The following is an 18,857-nucleotide window of genomic DNA, read 5'->3' as shown; positions in this document are numbered from 1 at the left end:
AAGAATTTTATCTAAAAAGATATAATTCGCGCGGACGTGTCGAAGACACGTATTACCACGACCACGAGACGGGACGGCGGCGGCTGCGGCACGCGAGAGTCCCCCTTGTTCTCTATCACTCAACAAGGAAGTGGGAAAGCCAAGCCTTAAATATCATTCCCAATAGTGTTTCCAATACTATGTGGGATTGAGCATTACCAACACTTGTTTCCAATACCATTACCTTCATTGTCTGTAAGAGTTTAATTTTGAAACTAAAAAAATATTTATTCGAATAAATAACTTACCCTTTGAGGACTTTGATGGAAGAAAAATATTAACCAAACAAATGCAAAGGAGACAATGATGAAAGTTTTCAACTGAGGATGCTACGAAAACTAGCTGATAATGACACAAAGGAAACATATCGAGTTGTTTGGTCATCATATACTCTTTGCAAGTAAGTCATTTGAACACTATAAGAACCCGAATCAGAGTTAGTTTTAGCAATTACTTCATTTATCATCAAAGTCCTCAAAGGGTAAGTTATTTATTCGAATAAATATTTTTTTTAGTTTCAAAATTAAGCTCTTACAACAATGAATGTAATGGTATTGGAAACAAGTGTTGGTAATGCTCAATCCCACATAGTATTGAAAACACTATTGGGAATGGTATTTAAGGCTTGGCTTTCCCACTTCCTTGTTGAGTGATAGAGAACAAGGGGGACTCTCGCGCGCCGCCGCCGTCCCGTCCCGTCCCGGGTCGTGTCGTGGTCGTGGTCGTGGTAATACGTGTCTTTGACACGTCCGCGCGAATTCTATCTTTTTAGAGAAAAATCTTAAGAAACAAATGCAATATTTGGAATGAATCGCAACGCGAACTTCGCCTATCGCGTTGCGAATCTGTAAACTGATTTGCGATACCGGAGATCGCGTTGCGAATTATCGATCGCATTGCGATTTACTTGGTCATTTTGGCAAATCTAAAAAAAGTTGATCAAAATCGTATATTACAAGGCATTTTCGGTCACTGAGGTTATTTTCTCGAAAAACAAAATATCATTTGTGGGTCACTCTAATGAGCCTAATGTGACATTCACATATTTGTTTGGTGTTATAGTCGAATTCAAGGGTAACATTCTAAAAAAAACATAATTTTTTTAGGTAGATGTAATTTAAAATGTTACATTATTCAAAATATTTTTTTTTACAATCTAAAATGTTACATTCTTCAAAACATTTAAGTTGCAACAAAAAATGTTAGGAAGAATATAACATTTTAAATTGCGATTAACCTAAAATATTATGATTTTTATAATATTTTTATATATGTTTTGAGTAAATTACCATTTGGTATCTAAATTATCAAATTTGATTCATTTTAGTACCTAAACTTTCAATTTTTTTCAAATCATACCTAACGTTTATTTTTTGTTTCATTTTAGCACCTCATTGCTAAAACTTAACTTATGGGTAAATTATATCATTCATCCCTCAACTATCTTCTCACTCATATTTTGGTACTAAAGTTTAAATTGTTGTAATTTAACTACTCAATTTTCAAATTACTCATACTTTAATGACTCTAATTTATTTTATTAATAATTTGTGACATGATTTTTTCATTCTTATTTTATTAATATATAACTACAAATAAAAATAATATTTAAAAGTTAGGGTGATTAAATTTGGAGTATTTTCAAAGTTAAGTAATTAAATTAAAAAATTTGAACTTCAGTAACTAAAATAGGAGTGAAAAGATAGTTAAATAATAAATTATGTAATTTACACAAAATAAGGTGTCACATACAAATCACCCGTTAAGTTTTTAATGACAACGTACTGAAACAAAACCTAAAGATATAGTTTTAAAAAAATTTGAAAGTTTATATACTAAAACGAATTAAACCTAAAAGTTTAGATACTAAATACAAAATTTACCCTACCATTTTAGACTTTTGCGTATATAAATCATGCATGGTATGTGTAAAAGAATCCAATAGTGTTTGATTTTCTTGAGAACAGTTATTCAAGAATAAAAAACATCCAATAAAACAGTTAAATGACATCCCTCCTTCAAAATCCATGTAAATAAATAAATTACATATTTAATACCTAAATTATCAATTTTAATCCATTTTAGTATTTAAACTTTCAAATTTTTTAAAACTATACTCAACGTTTGTTTTCATTTCATTTTAATACCCGTCATTAAAAACTTTAACACATTTAATACCCGAGCTATCAATTTTGATCCATTTTAGTACCTAAATTTTTAATTTTTTCAAAACTTAATGTTAAATTTTGAACGAGTGTATTAAAACAGATCAAAATTGATAGTTTATGTACTAAACACGTAATTTATCCAAAAAAATAAAGGTGGTTATGAAAACATAAAACAATATTCTCAATCCCAAACCATGGATGAAATATATTCATACAAATGCAAATCATATACACCAACCTTCTTTACCAAACTGGAAATAAAAATCACAACAAATATGAGATACATGACAACCAAATGAAAGAATGTCGACCTGCCAAGTCAACTCTCCTTAACTACTACCATGTGATCATTACAAGAGCCAGTGACGCCAGGAGGAGGGGTGGAAGCTACAAAAATCACTCTTTCAACCAACGTCGCTACCGGATACTAACCACGACTATATCAAAAAAGGCAAACGAGATAACGCAATCCAAGCATCGTATACTAACGAACCCACAGTTTTCGAGAAGTGAATATCGGATTCGATGAAGCATTGCTAGTTGGAATGTAAATGAAGGGCATGGTATGCATTCATTCTCTAGAATAAATCGACCTTCTTTTTAAGCATGTCTTGCTTCCACTTTGGCAATTTATAAAATGCTGCTTTCTCCATCCCAAATACCGTCTTGAACTCCTCATCTGACAAATAAGCCTGAAAAATCAAAGAGTGGGAATGTTATTATATTTGGAAGAAGTTAGAGTGAACTTAAAAACGTCAACGGCGGGACAAACCTCTCTCCGTTTGAAATCAATTCCAGTTACAGGATTTTCAGATTTGGCCTTCAGTTGATCATAACTGAAAGTACTTTGGGGTGCTTCCACTCCGTTCTCATTCTGCTCACTCTCTTTCTTTGGTTCTGAATCCTCCCCATTGGTTTCGGATACCACACCAGTCTCGTTCGCTTCGGGAACCTCTATTTCAGAAGGGTCGACTTCACTCTTTGCTTCAGCTGTTCAATCCGAATGCATTAGATAACATTTCAGAATTATATGAAAAGATGGATCAAATTTACTTATCAGTAGCTGCAAGAAGATTTAGCAACTTCTTTTGAATCAGCCGAAAACAACGGTTCATGTCTTTAGATGACGATGTCCAAAGAGTAGAAGGGGGTTCTTACGAGGTGGGCTGGTTACTGCAGGAGTACTGCTAGTGGATTTTGCAGGGGATGCATCAGGTGACTGTTTCTTCTTTTCAGCAGTAAGAACCGAAGAAAGAGCCGCTACAGCTGCCGCTCTTTGTGATCCCTGACTAGTGCTGGAAGGTTTAGGTGTAGAGATTTTGGTAGCAGATGATGGATTAAATGCAGATGATAAGGCAGCTAAAGCTGAAGCTCTTTGTGTAGATCCTCCTTGATTTCCGTTGGTTCGATCCTGTGCCTGCCATAACGGCACATATCAAATGCTTGACACGTAAGCAACGTAAGCGAGTGTCTCAAATTCTCATAACACAGACACAGAACTTCACGTATGATCGAGAATATGAAAAGCAACAACACATTATGACGTGTATAGACAGAAATGGAAACTAAAGCAAAAGGAAACAATAATAAACTGCATCGAGTAACATACACATACAAAAGGGTCAAACAAACTGCCTTAAGTTGAAACAAACATTATTAATGAAAACAAGCATTACTAACATTTAGCCCACTAAATAAGGGGAAACGAAATGCATTATAAATTAAATTAAAAGGAGATGGGGAAAACAAATATAATTTTGCAAAAAAATAGAACAAGTAGCTAACAGGGCAAATTAAAGAACTAAAGCATAAAAGAAATCTACTTCACCATTTTCCACTTTTAGAAGGATGACTTCTTTTTTTCATTCTGCCTTTCTGGATCAAGTTATAGAATCAAGCATGGATGAAAATCATTAATCCCAGAAAACAGAATGCATAAATATTCAGTAAACAAATATAGAGCAGCTTGCCGTCATGTTTGGAACCCTTCTTGGATCCACTTGGTCGTGCGGCTAAAGTACAATTGACAATTTTCAAAAGATCCAAGAAGATTATTATTGTACTTTCACTCGATCATAGTCTAAAATTTGAGCCTCGTCTTAACCATGCAGTAAACATCTTGCTAAGGTGGTAACGTTAATCGAATCTTAAGATTTTCTTTCTGCTTTGAATGGTAACTGCCAAGTCCTAATTTCCAGATGATAAGGAAGTTATGATGTTTCATCATTCCCCAACCTGTCAAATTTCAACACCTATTGCATCTATGATAAAAGGTCAAAGAAAAGATGCTTCGACAGTTAAGGACCTTAAGCCTTTTGACCAATTCAGGGATGGAGTAAAACTTTGAACAGAGGCAAAGGATCGTTAGCAAAATAAGTAATAATTGAAATCACATTACAGCAAATAATTTTTTCCATAAGATGAAAATTGCAGTATAACTTGGATAAGGGATGATTCATAATGGTTTATTTTTGCAGTGAAAAACTAATGCCAACTGGTTTAGGCAGCAGCTACAAATGCATGTCAAAGGACAAAGGAGGCAGAAATTGGAATAGCTAGGGCTCACAATTGTGATAAGCTGTCATAAAGACTACCTTCTGTGCAGTAGCGTATATCTCAAAGTAAATAAAACCAACATGTAATCTTGTAAGACATTGATCTTCATGTTCTATAAACCCCTTCCAAACTTTTAGGGAAAACTCATTAGGTCAGTTTATAGTAGTTTTAACACCTCGCAGCATCAAACCACTAAAGAACCAAACATAATAATCGATTGCCCTAAAAAGCCCAAATAATTTGGTTACAAGGGAGTGCAACAGGTTCAGCTTACGACCTACTTTTCAGCTTTATTAATTGAGATTCTATAGTACATATAGTCAAAACTAAATATATGTACATATATACATATATGTAGGTATATATACAGAGAGAGAGAGAGAGTTAGAAAAAGTTAGTGCCATAAGCAGCTTATTACCGAAGGGGTTGATTTGGCAGAAGAAGGATTAAATGCAGAGGACAAGGCTGCTAAAGCTGAAGCCCTTTGTGTGTGACCCCCTTGGTTCCCATTGGGCTTGTTGTCTCGACAGCATGGAAATCATCAGTCAGGGAACGAGTTTAGTTCATGAGCATCATTGTTTTGAGAGAGAGAGAGAGGCATTTTCATCTTCACATAAGATCTAATATCATTTCCTAATTTACCGATTTGAATTATTATCCAAAAGGATCAAAGGCTCCTCTTTAGCAGCAACCGTGCTAAAGTTCAATTCCATCAAGCCATAACATATGTAATATCATAAATTCATATTAGAAGTAAAAGACATTCACTTTCTGAGTTTAGTTGGCAACCATCTACATTGGATAAGCACATTAAAGAAAGAATAAAGGTTATAACAGGAAGCCAAAAGGAAAACATATTCAACAGCACAAACAGGTGTAATATTATAACACAGCTATGTGGTCCATTGGCAGAATGTTGGAATCTTAGTTCCCATGACAACATTCAAATCTCTAGCAACCTCAAGTATTGGAAAAGACAAAAAAGTTAGAACACAATCTCATCCATGCTTCCAATCCATCAAAACTTCATATATATAAAATAATTATTTTCCTTGCAAGAAGCTAAAATTGACTACCATAATTTTTTCTGATCCAAGTTTCTATGTACACAAAGAAACTTCCTATATTGAAAATTTTCATGTCATGTGAATTAAAGAAAAAATTACCTCTGCAGCATGGCTAGCCCCAAAGAGTAATGCCACCTTTTTCTGGAATGAGTTTCCTTGCACCTGCATCCACAGAGAACATCTACAGCATAAATATCAAACAGACGCAGCTGAATTTAACATACATGAAAGGAAGGGTGGACCATGTCAGGAACATAGTGTTTCATAATTTTTCCACTATGAGTAGAAATATAACTCTTTCTTTTTTTTTTCTTTTTCTTTTTTTGGGGGGTGGGGTGGGGGTGGGGTGCAGGGGGCTGCACTATGAGGGACAACAATGGGATAATAATGATGCTGAAGATGAGAATTTCTTAATTTTGGAAGACTTGTATTGCAAGTTCTTAAATCATTGGACTCCCTCTCTGGTTTCATCCAACATTAATACATCATACTATCCTACTTTTCCATCATTGGGGCACTCCAATTTCAATTTAAATTTTAGATTCTCAATATTTGTTGCTGAGGAAGATAAAAGTGATCTAACATTAATTGAAGTGGCAATAACTTAAGAATAAAGTAAAAAACCAGTCATGGGCACACATACAGTAGCTTGGGTGGGATCCCATGAGAAGAATGTTGTGAACAAGCAGGGTTCGTTTCCTTCAGTAACTTTGTAAAGTGGAACATGTGAAGACAAGCCTTCTAGAGATGCAGCCATGTCTATGTATTTCTGCAAAGAACTTATAAAATGAACAACGGGTATCTTGAAAGGATAAAACAATGAGGAACCAATGCTTTATTTATACCTGGGCAATTTCGAAAGCATTTTGCTTTTCTTTGGGGTCAGCACACTGGCCAACCCAAACAAACACTTCAGCATGTGTGTCAAGTATCAAATATCTTCTGTCAGAGATCGTCCTGAGAGAAATTGTAAACTTCTTCAACCTGCACAACAGAACGTGGATTTACATATGGAAGACACTTGAATACCTGTACCACCAACTGTCAATTAATTAAAAAGCTCACCTCAAACTTCCTGAGACATCCATGGGGAACCAGACAAAATGCAAAGAACAGTTAGAATGGTTAAAGTTGCATTAATAAACGGGGAAGAGAGAAGGTGAACAAGTGGGGATCCCTCACAACCTCCGTAGCTGCATTTTTGCTGGTATAACTTTGTTTCCCCCCGAGTGCAAACCAGAAGGCAGAGCTCTCCTTTCCTTCTTTAGCATGTTTGAGAGCAACTCCAGGCTGAATGCAAAAGAAGATTATTAGATTGATTGAAATGGGGGAAGCAGTTGTTCGAAAGAGCTAGACAGTGCTGCTATTGACTTTTTATTAAGGAGGTTCAATCAGAAGAAAAAATATTAGTTTTGCAAGGATTAAAGACAGCCATCTCACAATGCTCAATTTTCAGTATAGTTTATCTTTTCCTGTTATGTATTCAGAAGAGATTCAAAGGAAAAGAATTGTAGCACATAACAACTAGATCTCAAAAAGCAGAAACAGGTATAATTAGCTGGAACTGTAATAAATGAAAACTGCAACACTCAACAGAAAAGAAGTATAATCATTATACAAGAATTAAATCATACTATTTTATTGATACAGGGTATACAGGTACACACACACGCACATATATATTAGTTAATTTATAGATTGGTAAACACAACTAGTTGGAACTTAGATGTGCTAGACTGTACCAATATAAAGTCAAAAAGTAAGCATCTATAAATAGTAAACCTTCAAAAATTCAGCAACTCTTTCAGCTAATTGCTGCTGCTCATAGGTGCTTTGATTTCCATCCCAAGTAAACATTGAAGATCCAGATTGCAGTAGGAAACAATCAGTTGAGTTCAAAGATGTTGCCACCTGAACAATAGTTACAAAAATGAGGTGTTGCTGTCAGGATGCAAAAGGAATATGTAATCATGCAGCACCATCATGAGGACAAACTGCAGAAATACTGTCATCACCACACATTTAATGTCAAATAAAAGTATCTTGCATCTCACAGTCACTATTAGTAAAATGATAAGAGTGAAGGAAAATTGCATTTTTGGTCGTTTTATGTGCCTTTCAACATGCATAACCAGGTTAGAAGCACTTAACTAATTCCCAAAACTTTAATGTTTCTTTTTTCTTGAGTTAAACCAGGTTAGGAGTACTTAACTAAGTCTCCTTGAGAAAAGACTTGGCTTTTATATACTGCGTCCTAGTTGATTTGACATCAAGTAGTTTGCTACTCTTAGTTGTAAAGTTAACCTTCTCAATCAATGTATATTCATCTGATATTTTCAGCATTCCAGGCCAGCATTTGTCCAACAAGGCTACTTGTAGTAACAAGTTCTTTTCAGTTTTCACAATACTTTAATCCTTAACTTCTGAAAAAAAAAAAAAAATATATATATATATATATATATGTATGTATCTAGCATATGATACCTTTTCAGTATAGTTTCAGATAATTGCAGCACTAATTAACGAAAAAATTACGCAAGTATATTTTTGTGCTTAAAAACAATAAGTCCTCAAAAGATTAGCAATTTGAATATTTTAAAAGCATAGATATATTGGATCATTTACAAGTTGACTTCCAGACTTTTAATCAAATTCTTCAACCAAACAAAAGTTCAAATTACCAACTTCTCAGCGAAAACAGAAAAAGGCACACAGATTCTGTACTCAATGGTTGCAACAGGATATGCTAGGGTCTAAAGAATGCTTGTATGCAAAACAAAATTAAACTGGTTTGCATGTAAGTTTAAGGAAAAAATAAGTCTTCCTTGGAAACCCAAAACCAACCAAACATAAATTTAAAATGCAAAAACTTACAAAATAACCAAACAATGCATACCGCATCAACTTGCAATGTTTTATTATTGTGCACGGAGGCTCCTGAAATTCGAAATAGAGAAACACAATCTGCAGTGTAGGTTTCGTCAGTCAAGCCTTTGTCTGCTATACTCTTTTTGTAGCCAGTGCTTAGACCACCCTAGATAGGAATCGACCAGGGTAAATTAGTTAATACCCTCCTATTCTAAACCGAATATTCAAAAGCAATTGGTATTATTGATAATGATATTCTAGAACTTTGATGTCAAATCGAATACCTTAAGGACCACCATAGGTTGAAAAAGTGCAATGAATTGGGGTGGTTCTTTACCTTCAAAGACTCGACCCTGCAATAAACATCTATTAGAAATACAAGCATTAGAATCATTGTACTCAGCTGAAGGTAATATGTTACCTGAACAGGCCTGCCCTTAAGTGAGTTACACATCGTATTAGCCAGTCGAGCAGCCATCTTCTGGTCCTCCTGAATTAAGAAATATAAGAAACTATTTATAAAATAAATTTTTGAGTAGTGAGTGACCACCACAAGGAAGTCCATCAAGTTGACATGTAACCACACAAACACCTTCTATGCAAAAAACATTAACAATGGAAACAAAGGGGATTTAGATTTAATGCAGTAACAAGCCAAATCAAGTAGATATTGTTACCACTGCATGAGGTGCAATTAGTGAAACTTATATTTAAGAAACAAAAACGATGAGGTACAATTAGTGAAACTTGATTTGGCAGAGTAAATTAGCAGAGTAAAAATCCCCTTTGTTTTCATTGTTAATGTTCTTTGCAAAAACGATGAGGTGCAATTAGTGAACATTAACACCTTCTATACACAATATAATTTACTCTGCTAATTTCTTTGCAAAAATCAATAATGAAAATAAAGGTGAAACTTATTGCAAAGAAATTAGCAGAGTAAATTATATTTAAGAAACAAAAACGATGAGGTGCAATTAGTATCACAAGCAATACAAGTAATGCACTACCATCAATGAAAACAAGTAATGCACTACCATCAATGGGAAAAAAGCAGCTTTCAAGTTACTTTTATTTTTCAATTGCTTATCACAGATGTCAGGTTTTCCTTTTACCTTCTAATTTTATGTTCAAGGTACCACGAGTGCTATGATATTGTCAGATTTTAGAATGCAATCATGCATGAGAAGTATGGGCTTTATGTCTCTTCAATTTAGCTTCATTTGATTGTTTAATTTTACAAGTAATCTTAATTCCCAGCCACTAATTAGTTTACTTTGTGCAATCAAGAAATTCTCCCTATTGAAGATCCATCCAGATTGGGACTTGCTAAAACTGACAAGTTTCCAGCAACAATTGTTGAAATCTGAATCTGCATAGAATTCATTATTTTACAGATCATTACCAGATATAGTTGTTCTAAATTATTCATGACTTAAACTGAAAGTACTATAGAACTGTTATATATGTGTATGGTGGTGTGCATTCACTATTTTCATAGCTTGATCTTAAAATTATAGAATCAAATAGGTGCAACCAAAATTCAATCCTCTATCAATAGTACAATTGGAGGTGCTTCAGGACTTGCAAGCTACCAAAATTAATGATACTTATGAATGCCAGGGAATGAATAGAGCAGCTTAAGAATCCAATTTAGGAAGCAATCAAAGTTTATGATGTGCGTGAAATTTGGAAGGCATATTCTAAATTCCATCTCAGGGGGAGGCTCAAATATTGGGGGCATATCTACCATTCTTTTAGGAAATAACAAGGATCTCATTGTGGCAGCACTCTAGTGAGTATTGTTATTGGAAAGTGTTTTATAGCGAGCAAAAAGTAGAAGATGAATGAAAAAGGGCATGCTAACCAAATTCAAGCCAAAGGACTTGCTGGCTTCACGCTAATGAGGGCTGCTGCAAATGTAGTTCTAATGGTTTTTGAAGACTCTGATTCGTTGAGAATCGTGAAGGATGACTATCTAATAATTTATTCAGATTATGGTGCATGAATTGATCCATCCTTCAAACCTAACTCTTGGGTCCCCGAAGATTGCGATATCTCATTAGAACTTGATCCTCCAATTGATACTTAATTGTTTGGCATTTTTTCAGAGGCGTTTTTTTTCAAGTTTTTGGTTGTAATGTTGGTTTGTTTTGCATTAGGTGTTGTTAGATTTGGTTAATAGGACAACCAATTTAGAGGTTGATGTCTTACCTAATGAAGGAATTGGCTGGTCTAGTGGTGCTATTTATGGGTGGTTTTAGGTTGTTTTTGTTCATCGGTTCTGTTATAGGTGTTTGTAAAGTTGTATCTTTTGTAATCTCATATGTGCAATAAAATCCTTAGGCACTCTTTTCCTCCTTCCGCTGATTAAGGAGCTACAATACTAGCTCCAACAATCAAGAAGGGGGTTTTTAACGAGGCCTGAAATTCTTATATAAAAAAAAAAAGGGCATGCTAATAACATTATTTCAAACTAAGATAAGAATGATGCAAATTACCTCAATGCTATCCTTTCCAATCCAACAGCAAAGAAAGTAATCTTCTTTCCTGTCACCTGAGTGGTAGGTATAAAGCACAATGTAGCAGTCTCCACTATAGAATTTACCAATATCCGCTTTTGGCAATGGTGTCTTGGCACTGCCATTGATGCACCATACCTGGAAAAAAGAGAAAAAAGGAACCACACTCATGTCAACAGTCTGTATGTTCAAGTCAAATGCCAAAAACCAACAAAAACGCAAAAAATGAACTCGACCTCCATCTTTCCACCGCCTTCAAGCAAAGGAGGAACTTCTTCGTTTACAGGAGCACTTTTGCTCGTCCCCTTGACACCAATTCCTTGTTGCTTCAGCAAAGCTAGAACTTAAAAAAAAAACAATATTGTCAACCACACAATGTAATAGCTTTATTTGTAGCTTATTAAGTGATCCAAACCTGCTACTTTTCCTCTTCCTTCCTCAGCACCAGGAGCAGTAGACCCTGCCGGCCAAGAATCAAAGTGGCTCTTGAATGAATTTGTTTCATAACCTTGGATGACCCGGGTTATGCGTGTTGCTTTTGGTCTATTCTGGCTAGCAATAAAGTCCTGAAGATAAAAGGTTGGGAAAGAGGATTACCTTTCTTGAAATACATGAATAAATCAATGACATGCCTGTAGTTCTACCTCAGCAACTTGACTGGAGGCTTTTCTGTCCTCTACTTGTGTCACCCGTCCAACCCAAACAAAAACCTCAGCACCGCAGTCTAGTAGATAGCATTTGTTGTTTTCCAATAGTCCTTTTGATAGTTCACCTTCTACAATCTTCACCTCGCCCCCGGTTATGCTACAAGAGCCCGTGATTCCAAATGATCAATTGATAGAGACACAACTTTAGAAACAGTAGGATCAAAAACTAAAAATGATTTCAATCAGGACTCACTTAAATTTGCCCCTAAATCAATGATCTAACTCAAAGCAAGCATCCAATGAAAGAAAGTTCAGTTCATCTAGATTACCCATTATAAAGGTGACAAGAATATTTTAAAGCTGTCTGGCGAATAATATAAAATTAGCTAAATACGTTATTTTATTATGTTTTTCTCCTTTCCCTTTCAGATAAGGAAAGGAGATTGACAAAGAGCACAAATTAGACAATGCTAACCTTATAGTGCTGCCTTGTGGATTCAGAACTAGTCATAACATTCTTGATAACACGTTAAAGTATTTGATTTTAGATTTCTTGCACTGTAAAGAAAACTAACAATAATTCCAATACCACAAAAAACAAATAGGGTAAACCAAAAGAACATGTTTTAGAACTAGAAATCATAGAAGACAGTTTCAGAGTCTTTACAGTGCAAGAAATATGTGGAATATTGGAATTCTTGAAATCATAATAAAAACAAGTTATTTCAGTACATAAAAAGAGCCTTTGATGTGCGCTTGAAGCAAAGGGGGAAAAAACTTATGAGTGCTGTTTCAATCTTCCAGACCCATGACCGGTGCATTAACACAGATGCTTAATTTTACCAAACGATTCATTTGGGAAAGATGTCGGGGGCTAAAAGCTTATTAATCAGGTCGCAATCACTAATAAACTGAAACACTAATACGAACTTATAAATAAAATATTAAGTATTTGTATCTAACTCAAGAAAAATTGTAGATGCACCTGAAACTTCATTTTGCCACTTTTAGGGGAAAAAAAGGAAAGAAAAAGAAGATACAAATACCTGAAAAGTTTAGCAGTAGTACTCTCAGGAATAACATCATCTTCACTGACAACCTTCTTGCCGATTGGAGCAAAACCACCAAAAAGGACCCAGAACTCACCAGAATCAGACTCCGTGTCCAATTTACCATCATCTGGAAGGGTGATTGTTTATATTAAAATGCATATATAAGTGTAGATAGAAAAAGTCCAAGTCTCAGACATAGTAAAATAAACAAACCTAGACCGCAATTAAATTAATACTTGTAGGGAAGTAGAAAGCTTGAGCAATTAAATCAATACTTGTACAGAAGTAGAAAAGCTCGATAAACATCATTGATACTGTAAATGCATACACACTTACCCACAATTGCAACATCGCATGTTCCCTCATGATACTTTTCCTTCAGAAACTGAATAATTTCCAATGCTTTTGCCCTTTCTTGAATGTTAGAGTTTGCACCATTGAATTGATAAATCTTATTCTGAGTATCCAGGATAAATACATCATCATGATTCAGTGAAGAACGGGCAAAAGGAACCTGCAAAGAGCATGATACAAAATGATATTTCCCTATCCCACAATAATCCCATATTAAATAATTTATAAGTACTTTATGTAACTTTTTACTCTTGCTTCATTCCATCCAGACTAATCAAGCTTATGCAAAGAGCTCAGATACCTGCTTCAATCTGACAACACGCTTCCCTCTACAGACATAGAACCGTGTTTCAAACTCTTCTTCTTCTGGCTTCTTAAATCCAGAAGCAATACCACCTTCCAATGGCATAATGCAAGGTCTAAAATACGACAAAAATTTGTCAGATTCAAGCCCTTGAAGTTCCCTGTGCTGTACAGCACGCCCTCCTAGTACTGCATCTAGCTCAACAGTTTTTATAGCAGCTGTTCCAGCCTCATCCTGCATGTGACAACATGTTCTCAAATGATGTTTTAGATCATTTGGAAGAATGTTTAAATCCTCAACAAGTTAAGTAAAATTCGAAGAAGCAAAAGCACACCTGACTAGTATCTTTACCAATCCAGAAGTGTATGTCATACAGATATGAACCTGCCTTGCTAGGCGTTGTCTGTAAAAAAACATATAAAATACCAAATGAGATCAAAATAAAAAAAGATGTAGTAATTCACCTTAATGATTTGTCCTGGAAAAGAATTGAGAGAGTTAAGCATCTAAAGAAAGAGCAACTGAGAGAGAAATAGAGTCTGCACCTGTAAGACAATATAAGAATCCCCCATGTAGAATTTTCCATAGTCCGACTTTGGTAAAGGAACTGGCTGAAAATTCTCAATACGCCAGATTTCAGTCCCGCTACAAAATGTCAAGTGCAACAGCTTTTACATGAAAAATTATGTGGGCATGTATGCAATGTAAGCACACATCTCAGGGGGGAAAAACACACAAATTTAATAATTATTTTAGCCAGAAGGAATTAGACAAATAACTTAGTGATCGATTGTGGTCCTTCAAAACAGAAGGTGCCGATAAGTTAGCTAAAGAAGGGATTGGGTGACTCGGTAGTTTTAGTGAGGATGTTTTTTGCATTTTTGGGGGATAGTCTTCTCTATTGTAATGTGAGGGTTTATTGTTGTATGAATTTTATATCGATAAAATGAGGTACTCTTTCCCTCCTTCCGCTATTTGCTCCTTACCTGTTGGAAAGGGTCAATTATGAAGGGGTTTTTTAATGAGACCTCCAACTTTTATCAAAAAAAAAAACAGAAGGTGCCGAAAATGTTATTGAATTTAGAGAAGTCTATTTCGGAAATTGAAACAGCATTACAGCAGGGGTCTTCTTCAGCTTTGATGGACTCCGTTGTGAAAGCTAAGAAGAAACTGTGGCAATAAGGATGGGTTAATATCAGAGTTTGGTTTTTTTAACTCGGGGGACTGGTGTTGGGATGTCCAATTGAGGAGGAATTTGTTGGACTGGGAAGTTGATCAATGGATTGAGGTAGTGTTGATGTTGGGGAATGTCAGTCTCGGATCGGTTGTGGATGATTGCTGTTTATGGACAGGGAATGGGGATGGTGCCTACTCGGTTAAATCATGTATTAAATTAGTGTCTCGATTGTCTGAACCAGATTTGTCTTGGTCGAAGCTAGTGTGGATTGGATTAGCCCCTCCTAAAGTGGAGGCATTTCTTTGGCAGGTTCTTCACCAAAAATTGGCTGTGAAAACAGAACTCATCAGACATGGTGTTAATGGGATCAAGGATAATCTTTGCCCATTGTGTGGTTTAGAGGCTGAAACTATTTCTCATCTGTTCTTTTCTTGCAGTGTAGCGTGAGGGTTATGGGTTCGCTTCTTGAGGTTGTGAAATTTATCTACTGCTTTTCCTAATAACCCTATGGATTTTCTGTCCTCGTGGGGGAATTTACTTCCAAATTCTGAAATTTGGAATTATATCCCTGGGGCTGTAATGAGGTCATTATGGAAATGCCGGAATCATTTGGTCTTTAAGAAAGGAAGGTTAGATCAAACTCTTTTTGTTTTTCTTATCTAGATATAGGGTGGCTGCTTGGTTTTCAGCAAAGGTATCTAATTCCTCTGTTCAGCTGGATTCTCTTTTTTGGGATCTATCCTTAGCTGATTATTGCATCTGGTCAAGGAAGTGCAATTCCTCCTCGTCCTCTTGGAGCCCCCCGCCTGCTGGTTTTTTTAAAGTTAATGCAGATGGGCTATTAGTAGGGATTGGAAGAGCAGTGGTATTGGTGGTCTCCTTAGTGATGCTAATTGTAAGTTACTGGGATCTTTCTCGATTTCGTCTGGTCTAGGCTCTCCTATTTTAGCTGAGTTGAAAACCATTCGCTGGGTTGTCTCTTTTTATGGATTTTGAGTGGGGTGCTAAGGGTCGGTTAATCTTGGAAAACGATTCTGTTAATGCCTTGAATTGGATTAAGAATCCAGGCGCATGTCCTGCTTCTGTTCTCTCATCTAGTTAAAGATATTGCTAATTGTGTGAGGGATCGTAATGTGATTATTAGGCATATTCAGAGATGTTTTAATTGGGAAGCGGATAGCTTAGCTAAGGCAGGCATAGGATAGTTGGTTTGTATCTTGTATTCTTAAGTAGGTTGTGTTTCTTGAATGAGGGATGTGTTTAGGTCTGAGGGTGTTGGATTGTAATCTTTTGTTTGTAAGTTTGGTGTACTTTGTATTTCAGTAATAAAATTTTGGGCACTCTTTTCCTCTTTCCAATGTTTGTTGGGTTACTTAATGTAGCTCGACGGTTATGAAGGGGGTTTTTAACGAGGTCTCTTTTCTTATAAAAAAATTAATAAAAATTTTGAGAAAATAATTAAATCCATAACTTCACAACTGCTATACCCTTCAATATAAGGATACGGTCTTTGACCCACTCCCTGAAATGAAGGATCCAGAACTTTTGAAGTGCTAGACATTTCTGGTAATTCTTCTCTATAACTGTTTCCTTAAGCAAAAAATGTATAGCTCAACTTCAGAATCCAACCTTTAGCAGTCTGGAAGTGCACAAATCTTACTGCAGAAATATAGGTATTAAATCATACAAGGAAAAGTTCGATTACAGTTCAAAACAAAATATTAAAAAGAGAGAGAAGAATAAAATCCTTTGTTAATCAACTCATACACCAATTTAAGCCTAATAAAATACCGCATAATAAAAATCACCATTACAGAAAAAAGAAAGAAAAAAAGCAGTTCTCCCTGTATAACAGAAGCAAGTCAAGAGAAGAAGCAGCTTTTCACAATCTTCAACAAAACGATGTTGGCAAGACTTAGTATTGTCAGGATCTAGCATTAAAAATTTCAGAAAGCGTCTTTATGCCTAGCATTCAGACCAGCGCACTTGACATGTACTGTTCTAATTAAAACAATTGTAAATAACCTTAACACTCTTAGTAGCCCAATCCCACCTTCTCCAGGACCTTCTTTTAAGGTCAGCATGCTGGCCAGCTTCCCTAATAAACTGCCATTTGTATACTAATTACTTGGCTGGTGAAATTCATGGTTTTGGTTGTGAGAATCTTCTTAAAGGAATCCCTCAAAGCAAGGTCAACTGATGAGTACAAAAACTTTCCTCCTTGTGTTAATGCTTTGGAAATCAATCCACATCAGAAGGAAACTCCCATTAAAATCAATGCACTAAGAAATAGTATAATCCATGCCTTAAAGCCATATATCGTTGTGCTCTCAAAATCAAATCTAGCTGTCTAGTCTACTAAAACTAACTGTATCTTTAGTTGTTACAGATAATTACACCCTAAGACTAACACTTGGGCGAGGTCTTAAAACTAGTTAAAAAGCAAAGTCAAACATTTGCATTTTTTTCATTCCATAAAGTTGCTCCCTTACTACAAAGTCTACAATTATATATGCTGCACCACTATAACAAGGCTTAGGAGCAACCTTTCGATTCCAGAAATAAGAAAGTGCTCAGTCCATGCATGATGTTTTGCATTGCAGAATTCAGAAACTTCGGGATGAAATTCACGTAATTGACAGGGGATCTCCGATCAGCATTCTTACTTAAAGTGAAAATAATCATATATTCCATATATGCACAGATTAGCCAACTTCATATGTGTCGGAAATTAATGACTCCTATTCTTCTGGCCCAAAAAACACTAAATTAGATAAACTCCTATTCCTTAAACCAATCATCCATTGTTTTCATACTAATATAAGAAAACCATATGCACGTGTCTGATTTTTCAAATCTTTGCTTGCAGTTCTTCCAGGCACTTTGGAGAATAAACTCATCAATAGTGCTCAAATCGATAAAATCCAACCGACACTAAGCACTTTGAGGAAAGCAATACTGTTTAATTTGATCACACATATCAACAGAACGTTTCAAAGCATCAAAGGATTATTAGCACTGGAGCCGTAAATAAGAAATCCAAGAAGCACTTAATTCTATAGATCAAGGGATCAAAAAGCAGAACTGGACCAAGTCAATAACCATTCAAAACTTCGGGTCAGAGGTAAGATCTTTGGATCTCTAATCCTCGGTTTCAATAAGAAACAAACCCATTTCCATGGCTGCTATCATTAAACTGTATTCTCCAAATTCCAGTACACTTAAAAATTCACAATAGATGGTTGAAAAACAGATTCAACAAGCAAAAAAAATTACCTTAAAGCAGAACAAAAAAACGAAAAAAAAAAGAGAGAACGAAATGAAACAAGAAAATCAGGACGAGAATTAACTAGAAAAAGAAATAAAACCCATTAAAACTAAGACAAGGTCAAGCATAACCCAGATCAACAAACATCAAAATAAAGACGAAAAAACGTTGATCCAAATGAGTTACAAGCCAAAAAAAATGTTGTTATAAAAGTTGCTACTTGCTATAACCCATATCAACAAGCATCAAATCAAAGACAAAGAAGAAGGGTGTACCTATTTGGGGTTGAAGAAGGAAGTGAGAGAGAGCTAAGCATAGCAAAGCTGGCAAATTAAAAAAGATGGGAAAGAAAGAAAAAGTGAATTATTGAGCAGTGAGTATGGATATGTAAGGGGTGAAGTGTTTTTCTATTTCTCTCTCTAAGTTTATCTCTTTGCTTTTGGAGATTTGTAAATTAAGAGAGTTGGATGAATGGAATTATGATGGTGAGTGAACGGGTAGAAGAAGAAGAAAGCTTTTGTCATTTTTTTATTGGGTAAATTATACATTTAGTACTAAAGTATCAATTTTAATCCATTTAGTACCTAAACTTTCAAAAAAAATTAAAACATTAAATTTTGAACAGAGTTATTAAAATGAAACAAAATCTAAAATTTAAGTATGATTTTGAAAAAATTGAAAATTTAAATATTAAAATGGATCAAAATTGATAGTTTAGATATTAAATACGTAATTTACCCTTTTTTTCTTCTTGGGGGTCTTGGTTTTAACCATGGTTTTCAGAACCGGATCGGTTAGCGAACCGGTCATGCTACCGGTTCACTGGTTCAACCGA

General features: G+C 35.3%; 1 pseudogene; it reads right to left on the bottom strand.

Annotated features, from left to right (window-relative positions):
• Window positions 1-2,720: 2,720 nt before the first annotated feature.
• LOC120143083 lies at window positions 2,721-16,429 on the bottom strand (annotated as a pseudogene).
• Between the last annotated feature and the right edge of the window lie 2,428 nt (window positions 16,430-18,857).

Source organism: Hibiscus syriacus, unplaced genomic scaffold (genome assembly GCF_006381635.1).
Source record: "Hibiscus syriacus cultivar Baekdansim isolate YM2019G1 unplaced genomic scaffold, ASM638163v2 tig00110833_pilon, whole genome shotgun sequence".
NCBI lineage: Eukaryota > Viridiplantae > Streptophyta > Magnoliopsida > Malvales > Malvaceae > Hibiscus > Hibiscus syriacus.
This window is presented reverse-complemented; position numbering and strand designations above follow the sequence as displayed.